We start from the raw sequence: 17,506 nt of genomic DNA, 5'->3' as shown, positions 1-17,506 counted from the left end.
AAAGACAATTATAAAATTATGTGGGAGAAAATAGAAAAGGATCTATTAAGATGGTCAAAAATATGAATTTCTTGGTTAGGAAGAATTTCAACAATAAAAATTAATGTTCTACCCAAATCTAAATGTCCTGTTTCACTTAGAGGAAAAGAAGTTGAAAGGTTGGCAACAACAGATAAAAAAGTTTGTATGGAGGGGCAAGAAACCAAGAATTAGATTCAAAGTTTTACAAGACAAAAAGAAAAGAGGAGGACTAGCATTACCAAACATTAAATTATATTATCAAGCTGATGGTCTTGTTTGGATATCAGACCGAATCAAATATCTAAAATCAAGAATTATAAAATTAGAGAAAGCAGATCTGAAAGAAGGAATAACTTCCACTTATGGACTAAAAAATCATTTGGAACAAAAATCCATCAAATTGGAGATCATGTAAATAGGGACGGCCTATTTAGTATTTGGAACTCTACCCAAATGAGACTGAGCCCAACATCTTCACCACTAATGTCCCCAATAGAAGCATTCTACGATAAAGCTGAAAGGAAGCTCAGTGACTATTTAACATACCAAGATATGGTTAATGCCAAAGGAGAAATCACATCCTGGCAAATGATCAAGGAAGGAGGAGGTATAAGAGTTCTGACAGTTTGAAAAAATCATAATGTAAAGATCGTTTCTTGGAAAGAATTTAGAAACTACTGCTGTAATACGATACAGAAACTGAGTAAATCAAGACATGCATGGTGAAATGGATAAAAAAATTGGGGGAAGAAATACAGCTGCAACAATGGGAGACTTTATGGTCAAAAAATATACAATTTACAACTTATCAAGCGTTAAGAGAAAACTGGTATAAGATATTTTATCAGTGATACATAACTCCAGAAGCAATTCAGAAGATGAATAAGGATTATAGAGGCTTTTGTTGGAGATGTAAACAGATTGAAGGCATGTTTTATCACTTATGGTGAACTTGTAAAAGAGTGAAGCAGTACTGGAAAGAAGTACATGCAGAAATGCAAAAAACATTAAAAATAAACTTCCCAATGGACTCAAAGACTGTGGTACTGGGTATTACTGGGTATTACTCCAAAAGTCATCACAAAAGCTTCAACAGAATTCTTTAAGTATATGATAACAGCAGCTAGAGTCATGCTATGGAAATCAGAAGAATGTTTAGATCTGGAAGATTGGAAAAGTAAAATCACTGAATATGTACTAATGGCCAAGCTGACAGGTTATGCAAACAAAAGGCCAAGTAAAGAATGTCATGATAAATTGAACCTATATTATTCTTATTGTTCTCAAAATATGGTTTGAAAGTTTGTCAACATCTTTTATGTATATTGCCTAGATTATATATTTCTGAAAAAATAGTAATAACACCAATAATAGTAGTAATAACAATAATTACTATTACTTTTATTATACATGCTTTCAACATATTTAAATTATTGAGATTATTCAGAAACTAGGGTATGTAGAGATGAATAATGTTGATTAAAAACAATCATAGATATTACAGGAATAATCAAACTAGGATATGTATTCCATTTACTGGCTTAATTGTTTCTCACATATTTAGGTAAGGTATTTTTGAATACTATTTTATATAATTGGGTCCTTGACGTGAATATGTTGGATATTCATATCAGAGGTCGTAATCTCAGCATGGTATGTATTATTGGTATGATTTATTGTCATATTCTCTTTTCTCATTTTCTATATGCATATTATGTACAATAAATAAATATTGTGCACACAAGGATTCTTTCTGGTGTGGACAGGAGGTTGCCCTTCCTGGTTTTGGAAGCATCCACACGTTGTGTTTAATTCCATGCATGACTTTAGGGCCTTACAGGGCTTTCCTCTTTAAACTGGAAGAAAAACCTTCTTTGATCTGACACAAAGGAAGAAATGGAGGGTGCAGTTCTGCTTTGACATGATGGGGAGAAAGGGGAAGGAGTGGGGTGGTGGTAGCAGCAAGTGGTAATCCAACTCAATTTGCTGCTTACAAAGTAAGGGTGCCTTTCCATACGCTGTGTGGAAGCAGCCCATAGCTGCCTTTTTGTTTCACTGACCTTTGGTATTTATTTCATTTATATTCTGTTATTTCCTCCATGAAACTGAAAGAGCCATTCATATTTATTTGTTTGTTTTCATTTATAGTCTTCTATTCTTGCTGAGACTCCAGGTAGATTACAGCATTTTTTTAAAAAATGCTTTAAAAACAGTGTAATACAGTCAGCAAACAAGGCAATAATACTGGGTTACAAAATTAGAGACCAACCCAATATATACATTTCTGGACATGCATTAGAATTATGATGTGAAGAATTGTCCTTCAATGGACTTAATATGCACAGTGTGTACACTAAATGTGTACGAGTCCTATTGTTTCGTTAACTTCTGAAACTTTTGTTTAGTGTATATTTTTCTATATTTACTCATTTGCCACTGATTATAGTAATGGCATTAATAATTTACAATAATACTATATTCTATAATAATATAGTATAATTAAGGAGTCAGTCTGGCTCTGGATTAATGGATTTATGTCACTTGCATAGGACATAAACCAGGTAATCTTAACCCACACTGCAATAGTTCCATTTGCTAGTTCAGCAGCGATATGCAAGAGGGAGATGGATATACTTCTACTTCAAAATGTTATCATTTTTATGCATAGCAAGGATAATGAAAAGTAAATGTAAAGAATGATCAAATAAAAAAACAAAATATGTGCATTTCTAAAAAAAAGTTTATTAGTGTCTTAGCAGCAGGATACTTTTTTCTTTTCAGTGTTGTTGGATGATCTATATTTCCATATATAAGTTGATGCGTGAGGTGCAGTTGTGTGCTTGCTTTTGAAAATGAAGTATTCACTGCTTTCAGAATCATTTGGATAATTTCCTGACTTTGATGCTTTTATAGTTTATATACTTTCTGGAAAAAGCTTTGCCACTTTATCTTTGCCACTTGTTTGGTTTTTATTTTTAAAGCAACATTTTAAAAGATGTTTTGATGTACAAATTCACGATGAACATATGATATACATCCATTACGATACCTGTATTAAATGATGGAGGGGGAGACATGTTAACAAAGAGAAATGCTTCTCAGTCAGCTCATAATGTTCCCTGCTGTTCGACTGGGAGTGTAAAGAGTGTGCCTTAATGAAAGCAGGTGAGAAGGTGGGGAAAAAACTAATGAGGGTATTCTTCTGCTTTGAGAGATCACATAGGAGCTATACCAACTTCCTTTGTGTTAGAAGAATGCACAAATTAGGTCTCAAACCAGCACCTCCAAGGTCATGGAAGCCCAATCTGTGCACCACAGTCCCTTCCCTGCCTCATAACTAGTTTTGTATCTTGTGCCATTTCTTTCCCCAAGGTCTGCGTTTACTCATGGTCAAGTGAAAAGGGAACTAAACCTCTCATACTCCTAATTACTCCAACTTGGCAAGCTTTCAGCTTGTGCACTCACTGCTGTCATTTGCCCTTAGATTTAGGATGAAGGGTTAATTGTTATCCAGGCACTGTTCGAGCTCACAATATCAAAGGCTTCTTTCATAGCAGAAAGCCAATTAGAGCTGCTGAATGCTGAAAAATGGATTTCCTCTTCAATGTCATGATTAGTGCTATGCATAAACAGGAACGGCACTTCATGAAACTTTTCACAAATGATCCTAATAAAACATTCTGTGAAACAGCATGAATCTTGGGGGAGGGGGTCAAGGAAACCCATCGCTGAGGCAGTTAGGTAAACATTCCTTTGTCCCATTTCAGTCATGTATAGTTGTCTATTGCAATCTTTCCCAGGGAGAGTCCTTTTTCTAAATGTCTCTTCATCAGATACCACCCCAGGTTTTGTCATTTTTTCTCCCCTAATGCACTGGAGATCCCATGGGGAATGAAAGTTTAGGGATAGAACTCCAGCTTGGATATTAATAGGGTTGCCAATTGCCAGGTAGTAGCAGGATCTCCTGCTAATTCAACTGATCTCCAGCCGATAGAGATCAGTTCACCAGGAGAAAAATGGCCGCTTTGGCAATTGAACTCTATGGCATTGAAGTCCCTACCCTCCCAACCCTGCCCTCTTCAGGCTCCGCCCCCAAAATCTCCCACTGGTTGAAAAGAGGGAGCTGGCAACCCTAGATATTAAAGCCACCCAGCCTATAGCCAGTAAGTCCCATCTCCACATCACAACTTCCAACTTAACTGACTCCTTGCTTTATAGCCCAAAGTTCCCACTGGGTGCTGAAGCCCTGGTCTCACTGGCTCCTCTGTTGCTGGGTGGTTTATTTTTCCTTCCTAGTGCACAATTGGTATAGGACTACTCATATTACCCTTGGAAACTAATGCAAAGCAAACTGATGGAATTCACATCTGCATGCTCACCTGAATATCATCTATTTGCACTCTATTAATTTTAGCAGGGTACATCATACCACAACTAGTCTCATGTGTGACTACAACTGGATTAAGGAGATGTGGTTAAAAAACCCGTATTAGTAATCAGTACATTAATAGTTAAATAGAAGCCTACTCTCAAGCACATTCAGACCAGCCTACCTATTAACAGTACTGCCAAGAATAAATTGAAACTTTCTTTAAAAAAAAAAAGAATAAAAGAGAAACCTTTAACTATATTTCATGTCTTACTTATCTTCTTGATTTCAGTCAATGCACAACTGAAATGACTAAGAATGGTGGGTAAAGTGGCATTCAGGCCCAATTTAAAAGGACAAAGCAGAAAGAGAAGGCAGAATATTGGGGAGATGGGATACCTTCAGGGTACAGTTAATGATGGGAAAGAGACTTTAATGCTTGCATCAATGGTTTTAATTTGTTTCAGGTCAGTAGCAGCAGGAAGTCATTAACATATGATAGCTATCCTTTTCCCTATGATTTTACAGTTTCAGCCTTTGTCCTAATAAACTGAAATTTGCATTACCCAAAAAAAAAAAAAAAGGCTAATTGGCACTTCAGTGGCAGTACTACCACATGACCAATGAAGGCAGTCCACTACAGCTCCTGTATCAGGTCTGCTGAAATGAATATGATTTGAGTGCTAGTAGGATTTTGTGGACTGCGTACCTACACTATATCCCTTCTACACTGGTCTAGGGATAGTTGGTAGACTGACTAGAGCAAAAACAGCCATCTCTACCACTGGATTGGTAATTTTCACATAAATCAATAAATACTAAAGTAATGAATGGAGCACTTTCCACAAAAATTAAAGTCATGTAAAAGGTAGAAACAGTATAACAAAACATGTTATAAAATGTAAACGGCTTCTTAATTGTTCAGCTATTTCTGTAATTAAATTAATCGGCAAGTCAGGTCCTCAAGGGCCAGCTTCATGGCTAGTGTGAATATGCTTTTGAAACAACTAATGACAGTCACATTATCTCTCAACAGCAACTACTTTGTATTGTGTTGATATGGTTATTTAGTTTTCAGCAGCAGTTAAAGTTATCACCCAAGAATATAGCCTCAAGATACTGTATCAAATTGGAGTGAGAGACAAAGACCTTAGAGGCTAACAAAGACTTGAAGGTACCAACAACACTGCAACAGTATTCTCAATTTCTAGATATAAAACAAAAGCAACCCTCTAATCCTAAAGAGTATCTATGCTACTTTAATCTCAAGTACACATGCTTAGAACTGCAGCCCCTATCACACATTCTCCAAAAACAGTATTCAGAAAACTGTATTTGCAGGCAAACATGATCCCATTGGGAAGCTACCTGGGAACTTTTCTTGTACAATCCCAATTGAAATGGATGGAAATTTTAAAAATCATCAATGTGGTGTTGTGCATTTTCTGTTCATTTGAATGTATGTGGGGGGGGGGGTAGGGAAAGTGCAAGATGAGGAGCCAGTAGTTTTTTTTTCCTGGTAAGGATCAAGTTGACTCTCTTACACAAACCTGTCACAAAAAGGGGTAAGGTGCAAAGCATTCTTGCCTAAATTCATGCTTGAAGTCTGTAAGAGAGACTGATATGTAAGAGTAAGTACAAATCACTGCAAAAAGTAGACTTCCTAGAATGAATATGTTAAATTACAAAATGCCTCCTTTTCTGTCTGTTGCCATGACAGTTGCAGTATTCAGCCCAGGTACTGAAGCTAACAGTTCATTGTCTAATGAAGAAAAATATCCTTGACCATTTTCATCACAGGGACCTGAATTCTGCAACTCAATCACTGCTTAAATTCAACAGAGTGGATGTTTGCTAATCTCTGGCTTCTGGGGCACTGTCCCATTTTACGTACAGTGAACTGGAGGAAGCCTTTTGTAACTAAACCAGGTCCTTCTCCATATAGACACCAAATGACTGTTACCATTAAAGCACCAGTAGTAGTCTGAATACTGATTTTAATTAACCCTGGAGTCTTAAATGGCTTGTCCAAAGTACCTGAAGGAACACAGCTAGCCACTGTACCTGGGTTCTGAAGTCAGAGAGTGAAGCTTTCCTGGGGAACCCTCATATTCTAAGATTTAGGTGGTAGGGAAGGTCTGTTAAACTACAGCCCCAAAAGTTATAGAACTCCTCCCTCAGGAGGTAGAACTGGTATCATCTTTACAGGCTTTCTGGCATTAGATGAAGACAATTGTATCCTGGAAGTCGTCTGAAGGAAATGGTTGTTTTGCCTGTGGTCTTAAAGTTATTGTTTTCTGTGTTCTTTTAAGCTCTTTTTATTGTATATTTTGTTTTTAATCAATTGTTAGATGCCTTTAGTGTTTCCTGTGAAAGAGAAAGCCATCATGTAATTTAGTCAAGCATGAAAATAAATAAATACCGGTTTGAATAGACATGGTAGGTGATAACCTATATCCTTTCAAAATATACACAAAGGTATACAGGAACAATGTGATGTAGGATTATCCCCCATAACAGTAGCTTAACACAAGAAAGAACCAGAGAGATAACATATTTCTGCAGTTTATCACTATTTAAAAGTGAAAGAGGAAAACAAGAATTGTCTTGCTATTGGAATCCATCTTCCCAGTTCAGGTTAAGGCTCTTTAACAAGCTGTGAACATGGAGGAGGGATGAAACACTGAAATAGTGCATGCCCTTGAGCTCTCTCTGTGGGCTGGTTCTGGTCTGTTGATATTCACTGAACATGTTTTACCTTAGAAGGGGGAGAGGTGAGCCTGGGTGTACTTGCGAAGCAAGGAGAGCCCAATAGGTTTTAAATTAAATTAAAAACAACAACAAACCTTGCAGGCAATCCTCTTTTAGAACAAGAATCAAATAAAAATGACTAGTCCCTTCAGGAGAAAAAGAAATGTAAAACCAGAGAAATCTGTTATGATTTGCTGCAGTGTTAAATAACGTTCTTTTTTTTTTTTTTTTTTTGCACAGCAGCCTTTCAGAATTTGCAAACGTACATACAGTCTTCTTTGGGCACAAATGAGCTAGCTCTTCCCTCCTCCAGGTAATAATGCTATTTCTAAAATAAATATATTTTTCTTTTCATTGCAAAATTTAATCATTGTGTTTCCATCATCAGCAAGAAGCTTGTGGATAAAAAACACTTGCAAAAAGTCCAGATCTAATGGGTGAGGGGCTCAAACTCAGCATTAAGAAGTCTAGTTCAGTTCATTTTCTTTTCTGATGCTGTACTGCTGTGTCAATATCAAAGGTACATGCACAGAAAGAATAAGTACAATAATTTTACTACCTTTTTGTGAACTTTATTTGATGACCAAAGGGCAGCTATTTAACATAAAGGTTAATCTTGAAGTTAATTGCCTTCAATATTATATACCCTGTACCACTAGCTAGAATTCAGAGCACTGTATCTGACAGCCTTCCAGAGAGTGTCTATGATATTGTGCGCCATCTGCGGTTTTAATAGATGTAAGACTATAGTAGTATGTTTCTGTTATTTTTAACCATTTTATTGATATATTTATATTGGAGTTATGTTTGATTTAAGGGTTGTTACCCGCCCTGAGCCTGGCTTCGACCAGGGAGGGTGTCCTATAAATTGAAATAATAAATAAATAATAATAAAATAATGTTTCTGCCTTTGTTCGTCCTTTCCTCAAACTAGCTTCTTACATGACAAATGTATTGAAATGTACAGTGAAACAGCAATTGCTATGTGAGGGGTGAGAGGCTGTGGCTCAGTGGAAGAGCATCTGCTTGGCATGCAGAAGGTCCCAGGATCAAACCCCGGCATCTCCAGTTAAGGGACTAGGCAAGTAGGTGATGTGAAAGACCTCAGCAAGTAGGTAATGTGAAAGATCCTGGAGAGCCATTGCCAGTCTGAGTAGACAGTACTGACTTTGACGGACCAAGGGTCAGATTCAGTATAAAGCAGCTTCATGTGTGAAGGAAATGATCTATTGGATTTAGGGAAGGCACTTTGTGGGCAATGGTCTTGATCACCTCCAAAAGTTAGTCACCTCCAGTAATTCAATCCTATGTGCACTTATAAGATAGAAAGTTTCATGGAACACAGTGGTGTTTACTTCTATATAACCATGCTTAGGACCATATTACATATCCCACTGAAACCAGTGGAATACCCAACCTGTGTCTAAATGCATCCCACTGGTTCCAACAGGATGTGCAGCCTGATCCTACAATCCTCAGAAGTATTGTTTTATTCAGAGGGGCTTTCCCCCCCAAGTAGGTGGGTATAAGACCGGCATCATTAGTGGTGATCAATTTTATCTGGATTGGGGCCAAATCATTACTGTTTGTTCAACCCAAGTATCTGATAAATTGTGCTTTCTTTTATATCCTGAATTCTGAAGAAATGCTGCTTACTAGATTATTATCAATGTATTTACATAGTAATATGTCATCTTCTTAGTGGATATAATTTCCTGCTATAAATGAAATAAAATCCCACTTGCTCTTACAACAGCCTCACGGAGGTGGGTTTTTTCCAGTCTTAACAATGTATTTTTTATTTCATTTATACCCTGCCTTTCTCTCTATTGGGAGCCAAAGCAGCATACATTGTTCTCTCCTCCATTCTAACCTCACAACTGTCAAGGAAGTGGGCTCCCACAATTCCTTGCTTTTACAATTTCTTTGGTTCAGGCTTTTTGGCCTGCTATAATCTAATACTAAATTTTGAAAGGTTGGAGTGCAAACAGGCCAGCCTGCAATTTTTAATCGTGGAAACAGTTTCACTTCTGAAGGATTCACTCCTGTGGGGGGGAGATAACACACAGCTGCGAATAGTTTACAGCCTTTTCTTTCCTCCCTAAATTGAAGGTCATTAGTTACTAAGGTAACAAAGCTGTTGAACAAGGCAGCAAAAAGTCCCTGTCTTGTTGAGGATGTCCAGGTGAATTGAGTTCTGCAGGCTTAAGGCACCATAGAGGGGCAATGTTTGACACGTCATTTTATTACTGGTTTATGGATTTCTTTGCAATCTCATTGGCTTAGGTCAGGGGTCTGCAAACTGTGGCTCCCGAGCCGCATGCGGCTCTTTGGCCTGTTGAGTGCGGCTCTTCAAACTTGGTTCGGAGCCCCTGCTCTCGCGCCCGCTCGCGCGGCAGCCGGGCTGCGGAGCCGGCGAGCCTGTGTGCGAGAGAGAGAGAGAGAGAGAGGAGAGAGAGAGAGAGAGAGAGAGAGAGAGAGAGAGAGAGAGAGAGAGCAAGCGAGCAGGTGCGCTGTCTCCCCCCCCCCCGCCGTGGAGAATGGCCAGGTCCCCCTTTCCCCTCCCCTCTAGCCGCGCGATTGCTGGGCGGGCGGCTTGGCGGTTCCTGCCCCCCGCCCGCCTATCAGCTGTTGGGTGGGGTGGGGTTCCTTTGGTAGACCTGGCCTCCGGCTGAGTCCCATTGGGAGGCCATGTCTATCCACTGGCTTTCTTGGTGGTAGACCTGGACTCCGAGGAGGGGAAAAAGTCTCCCTTCAAAAGCCAGGTCTACCAATTGGTTTCTATGGGCCTCCGGAGGCCAGGTCTACTGCCAAGAAAGCCAATGGGTAGACCTGGCCTCCCAATGGCACGGTTCAAAGCCCCCCCTTCCCTGGACTGCCTGCCGCCAAGCTCAAAGCCCCCCTTCCCTGGACTGCCCGCCGCCCAGCTGGACTGCCCCCCTACCCCCCTGGACTGCCCCCCTTCCCTGGACTGCCCACGGGCCAGTTCAAAGCCCCGCCCCTTCCCTGGACTGCCCACGGCCCAGTTCAAAGCCCACCATTCCCTGGACTGCCCTCCGCCCAACTGGACTGCCCACCCTTCCCTGGACTGCCAGCGGCCCAGTTCAAAGCCCCCCCTTCCCTGGACTGCCCGGACTGCCCCTCCTGGACTGCCCCCCTTCCCTGGACTGCCCACGGCCCAGTTCAGCCCCCCCTTCCCTGGACTGCCCACTGCCCAGCTGGGCGTGTTGGCACTTTGCGATAAATAAGTGGGTTTGGGGTTGCAGTTTGGGCACTTGGACTCTAAAAGGTTCGCCATCACTGGCATAGGGGCTGGTGGAGGCTTACCCATTGAGCGCAGGAAGGCTCCTTGGCTCAGTGTTTTTTTTAGAAGTAACTTTGGACCACCCTTAATAGAGGACCGCCCAGCGGAGGCGGGACGGCATTCTTCTACAACAACAAGCCTTTGAGGTAGGTTAAGCTGAGTATGTGAGTAGCCCAAGCTCACTCAAGCAAGTTTCCACAGCTGAGTGGGAATTCAAACCTGGGTATCCCAGATTCTAGTCTGACACTCTAACCAGTACATCTTGCTGGGGAACTGAGGGAAAAGTAACTTGCCAACCATCAGTGAGTCCATGGTCCAGCTGAAACCTAGACCCAACTTTATATCCCCAGGGCAACATAGTTATTTCATATGAGAACAAAACTGATATTCTGAGTGAAGGTACAATATCAGAAGTGAGTGGTAAAGGTAAAGGTCCCCTGTGCAAGCACTGAGTCATTCCTGACCCATGGGGTGACATCACATCCTGACGTTTCCTAGGTAGAGTTTGTTTACGGGGTGGTTTGCCAGTGCCTTCCCCAGTCATCTTCCCTTTACCCCCAGCAAGCTGGGTACTCATTTGACCGACCTCAGAAGGATAGGCGGCTGAGTTATCCTTGAGCTAGCTACCTGAAACGACTTCTGTCAGGATCGAACTCAGGTGGTAAGCAGAGCTTGGACTGCAGTACTGCAGCTTACCACTCTGTGCCAGGGGGCTTCTGTAAGTGAGTGGTACTGAATATTAAGTTCTACATATGTTTTTAAAAAATGGTATGTGCCACTTCTCCAGAGACCTGCACAAGGCAGCTTACAAACTAAAAACAATAAAATAAAATAATACCAACATTAGTAAAGCAAGCCATAGAAACAACTCAAGAGTTTGCAAGGGATGTAAAAAATGACAAAATCTACATTAAGCAGCCGAAAATATCCATAAAAGGCGAGAAGAAGACCATTACATTGGGGAGAGAGGGAATCCTTTGGTAAACAAGTTAAAAGAGAAATATTTTGACCTGCACCCACAGGACCATAAAGTTAATGCCAGGTGAGCTTCAAGAGAGAAGGCATTGCAATGACAAGGTGCCACCACTAAAAAGCTCCGTTTGTGAAGGAGGCTGACACCTATTTCATCTCTGTAGGAAAGGGCAGAGAACAGGGCTTGGGAAGAGGGTGAAATTTGCTAACTTTTATTCCCTTTTTACCAACCCTTGTACAAGTTTACCTACATCTGGCAGTAACAAGTCTTTAAGAAGCTAAGGAGGAGGGCACCTCCTATTCCACTTGTATCTGGAGTCCAAGTGCTTGTACAATTCTAATTTATATCATCAATGTGCCAGAGCTAGGTAGTTCATGGAGAGATACTGATCTATCTATAGATCATATTTTTATCCTGTCTGTTGCCTGACAAGTTCAGAACAGCATATATTATTCCCCCCTCCTCACTATAGTTCTGAGAGGTAGCTCCAATCCACCCAGTAAGCTTAATAGTGAAGTTGAACCCAAGTCTCCCCAAGCTTAGTATGAAAACTCCGACCACTATACCACACTGGTTGTCCATGTGATCAGGTTGCTAAACTGGTATAATTCAACAAAATTCACTGGATCAATGTCTAATGTGACTGTGGTTAGGGAACAGTAGGCATAAGAAAAGCACCATGGTATCAGTAACATCTCATTTCTTATACCTCACCCTTCCTTCTGAAAGCTCAGTGTGGTTTGTGTTGGGCCAGTTACTGGGGTCTTCAACCCGTATCGAACCAGGAACTGATCAGGTTCCCCCCTGCTTAGTGGCACCAAGAGGCAAAGCAGCATAGGGACTGAGCCATAAATCTGGAAGTCCCTGGCCTGAAGGTTGCCTCTACCATAATATCAAGAGATGATTTTTAAAAAGCCATTCTTCCCTCTCCCCCAATAATATGAAGGCAACAATATTGGCCTACCTGACAGTACTCTCGCTCCTCAAACAAGGTTGGAGAAGTGCTTTGTGTACTACAAAAGCACTGTACAAATGCTAAGCTTTGTGGTATGCTCTGACCATTCACATAGATGGGATACATCAAAATATAGGGAGAAGGGGGTAGAGAGAGAGTCCTGTTGTTGAACCGAATTTACAGCACTGAGAGAAATCTGAAAACAAAACCCACTCAGTTTCCACATTACAGCCCCCTACGTGGCTTTGTTCCTGATCAATGCCAATCCCAGGGAAGGGTAGATAAGTGCATAAGGGAAAGAGGCCCGGCCGCATTGTGACCGGCTTTCGCCAGCATCTCTCCCGCCCCTCTCATTCCACCTGCTGGTGCGACAGTCGGCCTCGTGCCCTTCGCTGGCCTCAGAGAGGGGCAGAAAATACCGCGCGGGATGCGAGCCGGCAGCGAAGAGTGCCGCAGGAGAACCTGATTTCTGCAGGGGAGGTTTTGCCTGGGATTTGCTGTTCTGTAGATGCACATTTCCCCCATCCCAATGCTCAAAACTCAACAATACGCCCCCACGCAGAGTTCTGAGAATTCAGATGGGGAAACTGCATCTAGAAAGCAGCAAACCCAAGGCAAAAGCTCCCATTGCATCAACGGCCTCTGAGTGGCTGGACAAGAGCGGGAAAGTGTGGCCGGGTCCCTGAGAGTTGGTCACCCCGCGCCGCTCAGATATAATGTTGATATAAAACAGCGGCAATTCCAGGGAGAAGCCCGCCAAGGCGACAAGGGTAGCAACGAGAACAACTGCTAATTGAAAGCTCCCAACGAGAAGAATTGGGGGGGGGGGCGACACAGCTCGGCAGACCCGGGATCTGTCGGGGGAAGCGGTGGGCGGGGGGAGACGTTGCTAGGCTGCTAGGAGAAGGGCGAGGAGGAAGGGGAGGGGCGGGGCAGAGATCTCGCCCAGGACACGGGCAGCCTCAGGTGGCCTTTCGAGAGGAACCAAAACGCAGCCCCTCGGCGTCACGCCCCCGGGGAAAGACCCCCCCCCGGGCATCCTGCGCCACTCCGTCCCGTCCCCCCCGCCCCCGGCCCCTGCAGCCCGGATCGAGCGAGGGGGCTGCCCGCTTCTCCACCCGTCCGCGTGGAAGCGCGGGACTCCCGCCGCGCCAGCACCTCCGTCCCCGCCGCGCTCACGGACGGCCTCTGCTCTGAGCCCACCTGCCGCCCTCCCGTCACACTCGCTCTCCTTCACACACACACACACACACTTTATTCCAGCCGTCAAGTGCGGCGCGCCGGTTCCTCCACGGCACCTTTGGGACCTATTTCATTTCCCCCTTTCCAAACCCTCCCAAGCGTGTGAGCGCGTGCCCAGCGCGCGCCTTGCCCCTCAGGAGGAGAGGTGTCGCCCAAAGCACGCGGGGTCTCCCTCCCTCCGTCCCTCTCTCCACGCCCACCTGGACGGCTGGGCAGCTCTCCTTTCCTTACCCCGCAGGCTCATAGCGGCGAGGGCCCAAAGCCGCCCCTTCCGTGACCTTTCCGTGCCCTACGCAGCCCCACAACCGCTTCCGTTCAGGGCCATTCCCTGTCACGCCAAGGGTTCGTCTCCCCCCGACACACACACCGGGGGAGGGGGCGCCTCCCTCCTCGTGCCACCCCTCCACGCGAGTGAAGTTTGGCGCTCTCTTCCCCCCCCCTCCCGCTGCGCCAGGGCTGCCAGGGACAGGACAAAGGCACATTAACACGTGATGGCAACTGAGCTTCATAAATGGGACCGGGGTGGGGGGGAGAGAAGGGGTGTGCAGCGAGGCAGGCTGTTAAGAAGGGGAGACGCCGGGCGAGCAGCGACAGTCGCCGTAGTGGCCGCCGCCGCGGAGGGAGGCGAAGAGGACTGGGGGCGCTGAGCGGCGGTGGGCGCAGCTTTCCCCCCCTCCTCCCGGACCGGCGAGAGCACATGGCGAGGAGCGGCGCGGGTGGGCGCGCGCTGTGACCGGCTGACGGGGGGGAAAAAAGGAGGACCGTGCCTCGACCCCCGGCCTGCCCCCTTCTCCCGACCTTCGCTGCGCGGCTGCAGGCGGCGCCGCCTCCTCTCTCCCACCTTCCCCACTCGAGCATCCTCCTCCTCCTCCTCCTCCTCCTCTCGGGGCCGTCTGGCGGAGAGGCTCGCTGGGTGCCGGCCGCCCGGGGGCAGGGCGCGCGAGCCAGGCGGGAGGCGTCCGTCCCGGGGAGCTCGGGGGAGCGCGGAAACCCAGCCCGGCAGCCCGGCGCTAGAGGAGCCGCCGCCAGGGACGGGGCCATGTGAATGCCGAGCAAGGTAAGGCGGGGGGCGCGCGGAGGTCTAGCGGGCTTCGGCCCGGCGCTCGGCCAGGGCTCGCTCTCGACGGCTGGACGGCGAGCCGCTTTCCTTGAGAGACGGCCGCTCCGTCCTTTACGGTCGGGGCGCCAGGCGCCGTTCCCTAAAAGGGTAGTCCCTGTTCTTCTCAGCGGAGGCAGAAACTTGAGCGGTCAGCCGCCGTGCTATTGAATGAGTGCGATTCTGGCTGCCCTCGGAGGTTCAATGGGAATCAATGGGAGGGACTTCCAGCAAGTCATGGCCATTGATGCACGGGAGGTTTTGCCTGGGATTTGCCGCTCTCGAGATGCACGTTGCCCTAACCTGGATGGCCCAGGCGAGCCTGATCTCGTCAGATCTCGGAAGCGAAGCAGGGTCAGCCCTGGTTAGCATTTGGATGGGAGGCCACCAAGGAAGACCAGGGTTGCTGTGCAGAGGAAGGCACTGGCAAACCACCTCTGTTAGTCTCTTGCCATGAAAACCCCCAAAAGGGGTCGCCATAAGTCGGCTGCGACTTGGGGGCACTTCACACACACACAGATGCACGTTTTCCCCATCCGAATTCTCAAAACTCTGCATGGGGGGCTTGTTGTTGAGTTTGGAAGATTTGGATGGGGGAAATGTGCATCTAAAGAGTGGCAAATCCAAGGGAAAACCTCCCGCGCATAAATGGCCAACGTGCTTGCCTTGTCAGTTAATGCGCGATCTGTTTCCCCAACTGGACGGATTTTGGTAATCCGTTCCTGTAGGAGCGCTCAGATAGTTTGTGGGTCTGTCAGTATGAGATAGCCCGCTGCGTGCGTGTGTTTGTGCCTGCGTGACATGCGAGAGTGAGAGCAGGTTAGAGAGCGTCATTGTGTTCATGTGCCTTCTCCCACTCACCGGTTTCCTATGCATTATATTATATCTTCTGCACTGTCAGATCTTTGGGGAAGCACCCACAAGCAGTTCAGGTACAGTATGCATGAAAATACTCCATGTTTGAAAACGGGGGGGGGGGGGTTACTATATAGAAGCTAATTGGCACTTCTGTCCATGTAAATGTGCATCTAAATACTCCATGTTTGAAAACTGGGCGGTTTTGCTATGTAGAGTCAATGCAAATATCCATCCAAATGATTGTCTGCAGCTGAAATCCAGATTGATGCATTGGACCTTTTCCTGAAACCCCACTGCACCTGATGAACCGGGAAAGTTTCTTGGCAACAATAGCATCTAAATCCCCACCCTGAGCTCCTTTGTTAAGAGAAACAAATAATCTGTCTTGAATTATGCAGGAGCATCCATAGGCAGGAGACCACTCCAATGAACAGTCATTAATTAGTGATTACAAGGAGAGCCCTTTGTGGACCATGAGACTTTAGCCTGGACTTCTGACGCAGTTCACCCGTTTGAGATTAAAATGGCAAAACTGTTTATCTGGCTTTTAGGTGGCTTGCTAGGCGTCATCCATGCTGTTCGATATTAGTATGCTTGGGTGAGCACCATTGCTGGTAGCTATCTGCTGGAACAAGCCATCAGCAAAGACAAGGGGTTTTGAAACGATACCAGGACATTGCAGGTGCTGACATATTCTACATCTATATGGCAAATTATATAGCAGTCTTCTTCCTTTATTTTGGAAAAAAAAATCATTGGTTTTATTCCAAAGAGATCAAGGCGTTGTAACTGAGTGGATGTAATTAAAAAGACTGGAGACATGGAAAATCTATTTTCTCTCAATTTCCATGCTGCCTTTAATGGACATGTAGAAAGGGGGATATTCAAGACCTGGCAAGCTTTGTAGTTACTAAAGACTGGTCATTTTATGGTTAATATGCATTCATTTTTCTCCATGCGGAAACTCTCAGAGCACTCAACCTTCTAGATTCCCATAGGATGCTGCCTGACATGGAGGGTTTCATCTTTAATCCTAACCCTTTGGTGATTAATAATGGAAGACATTCCTATTGATTTTTCCTGAATTATCCCCATGCCCTGCCAAACTCCCAACAGCTAAGATTTTAAATAGAAGAGCCACTATATGTCTTTGTACACTGGTAATTCTAGATGCAGAAAAGCCTAGTGAGGTATTAAAAGGGGGAAAAAGTGATTATCCAACATATTCTAAATATTTCAAAGGCCTTTGTTTTAATGCTCATATCTTATATACAAGGAGTGATCAAACCTTAGTGTTAAGTATCAGGAATTTTGCAAACACACACTTGGGGGGGGGGGCTTCTTTCAAAGAAACAAGCTAATCAACAATGAGAACCTTCCAGGGGGAGGTAAGCATCAAGTCTTAGATGGAACAATGCTCCCTGACATCAGTTAAATGATATTAATTAGATCAAAACTGTCCAGTGATGTCAGGACCTCCTTGTCTTTCTTTGAACAACACTAGGAGTATTAGTTTAATTAAAAAAAAAAACCCTGCATGTTCATGTATTATGGTTTAATTGCCTATTGTGTAGGTATTCCAAAATATATAGGAAAATATTTGACAGTGAGTCAGATATGGAAAAATCTCTCTTTCAGAATTATCTATGCATAGTAAGAAATAATTGTGCAAAGTTTTTATTTGTGAGATATTTCAAATTAACTTTTAAATATGACGCTGTATTTTTCTCTCCATACTTGTATGTTCTGCAGTGTTATTGTTCTTCTCGGCGTAAAGGAACATCTGTGTATGCTATATGTATTATAGCTATTGTTGTCTGGCCTTAAGAGCGTGGCGGGAGTAGCATTTTTTTACATTTCCCATAGCACTGAAGTAACAAGATTGTTAACATTGAACAATTAGTTGGGCATAATTAATTATTTTTCACAAAATATAA

General features: G+C 44.2%; 1 protein-coding gene across 1 annotated transcript in view; it reads left to right on the top strand.

Annotated features, from left to right (window-relative positions):
* The first annotated feature begins 14,636 nt into the window (after positions 1-14,636).
* The window catches only part of CNR1 (cannabinoid receptor 1), a 31,660-nt gene continuing 28,790 nt past the window's right edge, over positions 14,637-17,506 (top strand). The window contains exon 1 of the mRNA XM_056856388.1: positions 14,637-14,672. The gene's annotated coding sequence lies outside the window, so the exon portion shown is untranslated. The remainder of the gene's footprint in view (positions 14,673-17,506) is intronic.

This window comes from Euleptes europaea, chromosome 10 (assembly GCF_029931775.1).
Source record: "Euleptes europaea isolate rEulEur1 chromosome 10, rEulEur1.hap1, whole genome shotgun sequence".
NCBI lineage: Eukaryota > Metazoa > Chordata > Lepidosauria > Squamata > Sphaerodactylidae > Euleptes > Euleptes europaea.
Note: the sequence above shows the minus strand (reverse complement) of the source record. Positions and strands in the feature narration are given on the sequence as shown.